The sequence below is a fragment of the Suricata suricatta genome, chromosome 11 (genome assembly GCF_006229205.1).
Source record: "Suricata suricatta isolate VVHF042 chromosome 11, meerkat_22Aug2017_6uvM2_HiC, whole genome shotgun sequence".
In the NCBI taxonomy this organism is placed as follows: Eukaryota; Metazoa; Chordata; class Mammalia; order Carnivora; family Herpestidae; genus Suricata; species Suricata suricatta.
Window position 1 is genome coordinate 50744177 of NC_043710.1, and position 7320 is coordinate 50751496.

At 38.4% G+C, this 7320-nt stretch overlaps 1 protein-coding gene across 1 annotated transcript in view; it reads right to left on the reverse strand.

Moving 5' to 3' along the window:
• Positions 1–7320, reverse strand: part of LOC115306353 (olfactory receptor 56A3-like) — a 16869-nt gene that overhangs the window by 364 nt on the left and 9185 nt on the right. The gene's annotated exons all lie outside the window — the stretch shown is intronic.

Below are 7320 nucleotides of genomic sequence, written 5' to 3' on the forward strand. Positions count from 1 at the left end.
GCTTTCAAGTTAAAAACTTTTGCTCTGAGAAAATCAATGTCCAGATAATGAGAAGACAAGCCATAGACCCAAAAAACTACTTGCCAAGAGCACATACCTCACCAAAGAAGATACACAGATAGCAAATAAATATATGATAAGATGTGGAATGTCCCACATCTTATCATATATTTATGAAATATCACATCCTAAACAGAGATCTCTGTGGAACTTCAGTTCTAGTGGAAGTAGTACATGCTATAACTAAGAAAAAAAAAATCCACACACTCCTACACGTTTACCTATTTTAGGTCTATAATAGAAGTTTACAATAAAATTGACAGTAACAGTACTTTTGGTTAAGAATTAACTATAGGTCATTTGCCTGTAGATTCCTTTCATAAAAAAAGAAAATGCACACAATGGTAATTAAACAGCAATCAAAAAGAATGAAGTGGACTTACAAGAGCAACACGGACAGTTGTTCATGACTTACTTTTGAGTTAAAACAAAGCATAACAGATTTATGATCAGATTTATGATCCAATATTATTTATAAAATTAAATCCAAATTATCCTCCCATAGGTGAACATGTAGCCATATAAGCATACTTAAGAATAATTCTAATTATTATATATTGTAATCACACTGTACCTATCACTTTTCTAAAGAAAAGAAATAGGGTGAAATTGAGCTCTGCAGCAGACAGGGAAATAAAAATAGACAAGAGAATGTCTTTTTAAAGAAACTGATGCTGATGCTGTAGTATAAGGAACCTGGTCAATAGTACTGTAATTGTGTCCTATGGTGTTTTATGGTGACAGATGGTAGCGACACCTGTAGTGAACTGTATACACTTGCTGAATCACCATGTTGTACCCCTGAAACTAGTGCAAGATTGTGTATCAATTACAAACAAGTTTTTAAAATGAAACATAAAAAAGAAAAAACAAACTTGAGGTGTTTGTTCCCATAATATGAGGATGTGAATAATTCACATGAGGCTTAAAATGATATAGAAACAAATCCTACTTCCTACTATACAGTAGTACAAACATCCCATTTGAAAAATCTTCTATTACAGCAGTGCCTGGGTAGCCCGTCAGTGGAGCATCCAACTTTGGCTCAGGTCATGATCTCACAGTTCATGGCTTCGAGCCCCGTGTCAGGCTCTGTGCTGACAGCTAGCTCAGAGCCTGGAGTCTGCTTCAGATTCTGTGTTTCCCTCTCTCTCTGACCCTCTCCTGCTTGCACCGTTTCTCTCTCTCTCTGTGTCTCAAAAAATAAAGAAAAAACATTAAAAATTTAAAAAAAAATTTTAAACTAAAGGCAGTAAAAAGAGGTGAAGAAGGGCATTATGTAGTAATTACAGGGTCTATCCATCAGGAAGAGCTAACAATTATAAATTACTACATACCAAATATGGGAGCACCCAAATATATAAAACAGTTAATCACAAGCAGAAACCATCTTATTGACAAGAATGTGCTAATTGCAGGGGATATCAATACTCCATTTACAGCAACAGTTGGATCAACTACACAGAAAATCACAAACGAAAAAATGTACCTGAACGACACATTGGAACAGATGGATTTGACAAGTATATTTAGAACTGTGCATACAGAAGCTATGGAATGCACTTTACTCTCAAGTGCACATGGCACATTCTCCAAGATAGACCACATACTGAGTCATAAAGCAGCCCTCAATAAATATAAAAGAATTGAGATCATACGATGCACACTTTCAGATCACAATGCTTTGAAACTTGAAATCAATCACAGTAAAAGGTCTGGTAAATCTCCAAAAACATGGAGTTTTAAAGACCACCTAACTAAAGAACGATGGTGCCAGTCAGGCAATTAGAGATGCAATTTTAAAATATATGGAAACAAAAGAAAATGAAAATACAACAATCCAAACTCTTTGGGCTGTAGCAAAGGCAGTCCAAACAGGAAAGTATGATACAATCCAGGCCTATTTCAACAAACTAGAAAAAGCACAAATATTAAATCTAATAGCACACCTAAAGAAGTTGTCAGGAGAGCAGTAAGAGCACCAAAAACCCAGCAGAAGAAGAGAAATAATAAAGATCAGGGCAGAAATAAACAATATAGATTTCAAAAAAAAAACACTTGAACAGATCAATAAAACCAAGAGTTGGTTTTTTGAAAAAATAAACAAAACTGATAAACCCCTAGCTTGGCTCCTCAGAAAGAAAAAAAAAAAAAAAGAGTGCCCAAATAGACAGAATCACGAATGAAAGTGGATCTATTACAACCAATCCCTCAGAAATACAAGCAATTATCAGGAAATACTATGAAAAATTATATGCCAACAAACTGAACAACCTAGAAGAAATGGACAAATTCCTAAACACACATGCACTACCAAAATTCAAACGAGAAGAGAATGAAAATCTGAACAGACCCAGACCAGTGGAGAAATTGAATCAGTATTCAAAAATCTCCAATGATTAAGAGTCCAGGGCCAGATGGCTTCCCTGGGTAATTCTACTAAACATATAAAGCAGAGTTAATAGCCATTCTTCTCAAGCTATTCCAAAAAAACAGAAATAGAAGGAAAACTTCCAAACTCATTCTACGAAGCCAGTATTACTTTGACTCCCAAGCCAGACAGATTTTGCAATATTGCACCCCAATTTGCAATTGCAATCCCAATCAAAATTGCACTAGCATTCTTCTCAAAGCTAGAACAAAGTATCCTAAAGCTTGTATGGAACCACACCAGACCCCAAATAGACAAAGCAATATTGAAACCCAGCAGAAAAAGAGAACTACAGGCCAATATCCTTGATGAATACAGATGCAAAAGTATCAACAGGATACTAGTAAATTGAATTCAACAGCATATAAAAACAATTATCCACCATGATCAAGTGGGATTCATTCATGGGTTACACGGCTGATTCAATATTCACAAATCCATCAATGTGACACATCACATTGATGAAAGAAAAGATAAAAACCATATGATCCTATCAAAAGATGCAGAAAAATCATTTGAAAAAATACAGCATCCTTTCTTAATAAAAACCCTCGAGAAAGTCTGGAAAGAAGGACCTTACTTAAACATCATAAAAGTCATTTATGAAAAGCCCACAGCTAATATCATCCTCAATGAGAAAAAACTGAGAGCTTTCTCCCTGAGATCAGGATCATAACAGGTATGTCCATTCTCACTACTATTGTTTAACATAGTACTAGAAGTCCTAGCATCAGCAATCAGACAACAAAAGGAAATAAAAGGCATCAGAATCCACAAAGAGGAAGTCAAACTTTCACTTTTTGCAGACGACATGATCCTCTAATTGGCAAAGATGAAGCAAAATTTTCACTTTTCACGAATGACATGATACTCTACATGGAAAACCTGACAGACTCCACCAGAAGCCTCCTAGAACTGATCCATTAATTCAGTAATGTTGCAGGGTACAAAAGCAATGTACAGAAATCGGTTGCATTTTTTACACCAATAATGAAGCAACAGAGAGAGAAATCAAAAAACTTATCTCATTCACAACTGCACACAAAAAACCATAAAATACCTAGGAATAAACCTAACCAAAGATGTAAAAGATCTGTACAATGAAAACCATAGAAAACTTATGGAGGAAATTGAAGAAGACACAAAGAAATGGAAAATCATTCCATGCTCATGGATCAGAAGAGTAAACATTGTTAAAATGTCATTACTACCCAGAGCAATCTACACATTCAATGCAATCCCAATCAAAATTGCACCAGCATTCTTCTCAAAGCTGGAACAAACTATCCTAAAATTCCTATGGATCCACAAAAAGCCCCAAATACCCAAAGCAATATTGAAGAAGAAAATCAAAACAGGAGGCATCACAATCCCAGACTTTAGCCTCTACTACAAAGCTGTCATCATCAAGACAATATGGTATTGGCACAAAAACAGACACATAGACCAATGAAACAGAGAACCCAGAAATGGACCCACAAATGTAATGCCAATTAATCTTTGACAAAGTAAAAACAAATATCCAATGGGGGAAAAAAAAAACCAGCCTCTTTAATGATGGTGCTGGGAGAACAGGACAGTAACATGAAAAACAATGAAAGTAGATGACTTTCTTACACCATATACAAAAATAAACTCAAAATGGATGAAGGACCTGAATGTGAGACAGAAAATCATCAACCCTAGAGGAAAAAACAGGAAACAACCTCCTTGACCTCAACCACAGCAAGTTCCTACTCAACACATCCCCAAAGGAAAGGGAATCAAGAGCAAAAATGAACTGCTGGGACCTAATCAAGATAAAAAGCTTCTGCACTGCAGAGCAAAAAATCAGCAAAACTAATAGGCAACCAACGAAATGGGAAAAGATAGCTGCAAATGACATATCAGATAAAGAGCTAGTATCCAAAATCTACAAGAAACTCACAAAACTCCACACCTGAAAAACAAATAACCCAGTGAAGAAATGGGCAGAACATGAATAGACATTTCTCCAAAGAGGACATTCAGATGGCCAACAGACACATGAAACGATGCTCAGCATCACTCATCATCAGGGAAATACAAACCAAAACCACACTGAAATACCAACTCACTCTGGTTAGAGTGGCTGAAATGAACAAATCAGGAGACTCTGGATGCTGGCGAGGATGTGGAGAAACGGGCACCCTCCTACACTGTTGGTGGGAATATAAACTGGGGCAGCTGCTCTGGAAAACAGTGTGGAGGTTCCTCAAAAACTTAACAATAGAACTCCCCTATGACCGGGCAATAGTGCTGCTAGAGATTTATCCAAGGGTTACAGAAGTGCTGACGCATAGGGGAACATGGACCCCAATGTTCCTAGCAGCACTTTCAACAATAGCCAAATCATGGAAAGAGCCTAAATGTCCATCGACTGATGACTGGATCAAAAAGATGTGGTTTACTATATACAATGGAATACTACATGGCAATGAGACAGAATGAAATCTGGCCATGTGAAGCAATCTGGATGGACCTCTAGGCTGTCATGCTAAGTGAAATGAGTCAGGCAGAGAAGGACAGATACCATATGTTTACACTCATAAACGGGACAGGAGAAACATAACAGAGGACCATAGGGGAAGGGAAGGGGGGGAAATAGTTGGGGAGAGGGAGGGCGGTAAACCATGAGTGACTCTCTAATACTGAGAACAAATTGAGGGCTGGTGGTGGAGAGGGAGAGGGAAAGGGGTGATGGCCATGGAGGAGGGCACTTGGGATGAGCACTGGGTCTTACATGGAAAACAATGTGACAATAAACTATAAAAGAAAAAATAATAAGTAAAAAAAAATAAACAAAAATACACTGCATTTTCTCAGGAATATTTTTCCAAGTTACTCTTGCATTTTTATCATTATTTTGCCATGATGAAAGTCATTATAAATTACATAAGTCCATTCGATAGCGTGCTTTGGGAGGCACCTATCTTGCAAATGAGTGTCATCATGGATGTATGGATATAAGATCCCTTATCCCAGGAGGCTAATGGCCCACAGAACACACCATCAAAGTTGGGGTTGGATTACCTGTGTTCCTTCCTTTTGAAAAAAAATAATTTTCTTCTACCTGCCTGCTTGTCTCCCAGGAGGGCCTTTTAAGCACAAGGAGATAAGGATAGAGAAGTGCCCTGAGGGCAAAGTCCCTGATGCTCTTGAGTTTTAACTACCCCCAGATACTTCAGGAACTAACCAGAACTCCACTACCAGTGGAGCCAGACCCCTGCTGACTACCTCTGTAAGTGAGTCTGGAGAGAGGGTACCTGAGGGCAGCTATACCAGGAGTAGGCAGAACACTGGGAACGGGTGGGGAGATATGACTCTTTAGCCTAGATGTGTGCTCCATTCTATTCCTGAGTCTGTATTGAAAAAGTATTGGGAAAACACGGTAGTAGAGACTGCATGCTGTCTCAGGTCAGGAGGCATGTGTGAGAAACTAGTCTGAGACCTTCCATTTGTTGTTCTCTTGCCCTTTTAGATATTTTGCTGGGTGCTGCCAGAGAAGCAGAGGGGCAGGAATTTGTCCATAGGAGATGAATGGGAATGGGTAGGGAGCCTGGGGAGTGTATTCATCTGGTGCTTAGTTTAGATTAGATGATTTAGAGTTTTCAGCTGAACATACTGAAATGTAGTGGCCTTATGGCAAACAATCTGCCCACAAATGCTTGAGGGACGAATAAATTTAATCTAAATAATATTAGAGATTAAAGACAGAGACCACAACTAGGGTCAGTGGGAGTGAGAAAGTAGTTTCCCAGATGAAGCGCAATACGAAGGATTTCTAAAGCTATGCTGTAAAAACAGAAAATTATGCCCAGATGGTAACTGAGGTATCCATCACTGGATGCACTCAATTATGTCCTAAATAATGTTTAGGAGAGATGTCTCAAGTTCTTTGGGAGCCGCTGGAGTTCAGAGGTCCCTACAATAAAAATTAATAATAATAATCATACAAACAATAATGAGAACACTAAGGAGAAAATTATCGTCAGAGCAGTAGAAGCAGGAGTCAGAGTTGTAAGTGCAAGAGAAAGAAATCCAGATTTCTGGAAACCTGCCCAAGGATTATATGTGCATGACGATGCATGAGAGACAGTCATGTATCAGAGGACCTTCCTGGACCAGGTTCTGCTACTTAGGGCATACTGTGTAGTTAAACTGACATATGGCAGTCTATGGGGTCAAAAATCAAAAAAGAAGAAACTTACAAGTACAAATTATGACACAGCTAAAACAAGGGGGTTCCTAAGCAATTTTCCTTTCTTTATGTTTCTGCAAGAAAATGACAATTCTATTTTTTTAAAAACTGAAAATACCAAACACGTAAAAATAAACCATAGAACCACAGTCATCTATATTGTTTAGTGCTAGGATTTTCTGAGTAGCATACTACAAATGATAAACAGATGAATTCCCATGGCTCTGGACAACTGCTAGGAATCACAGGTTTCACCTAGGTGAAGCAAATTGTTCTAAATTCATGTTTTCTAAGCCAGGAGCTAATTTTATCCTAATTTTACAGATCACTACAAGAAAGCTACATTAATATATGACAAAAAATGACAGCACATCAAAATGGCACCATCTTCATTGAGGTTTCAGACTTCCTCCTGAATTGTTTTGTCAGGTCCCCCAGCTGGCAGTTCTGGTTGTCCCTGCCACTCAGCCTCCTCCTCCTCCTGGCCATGGGGGCCAATAGCGTTCTCCTGATCACCATTGGGCTGGACGTCTCTCTGCATGAGCCCATGTACTACCTGCTTAGCTTCCTCTCCCTGCTGGACATCGTGCTCTGTCTCACTGTCATCCCC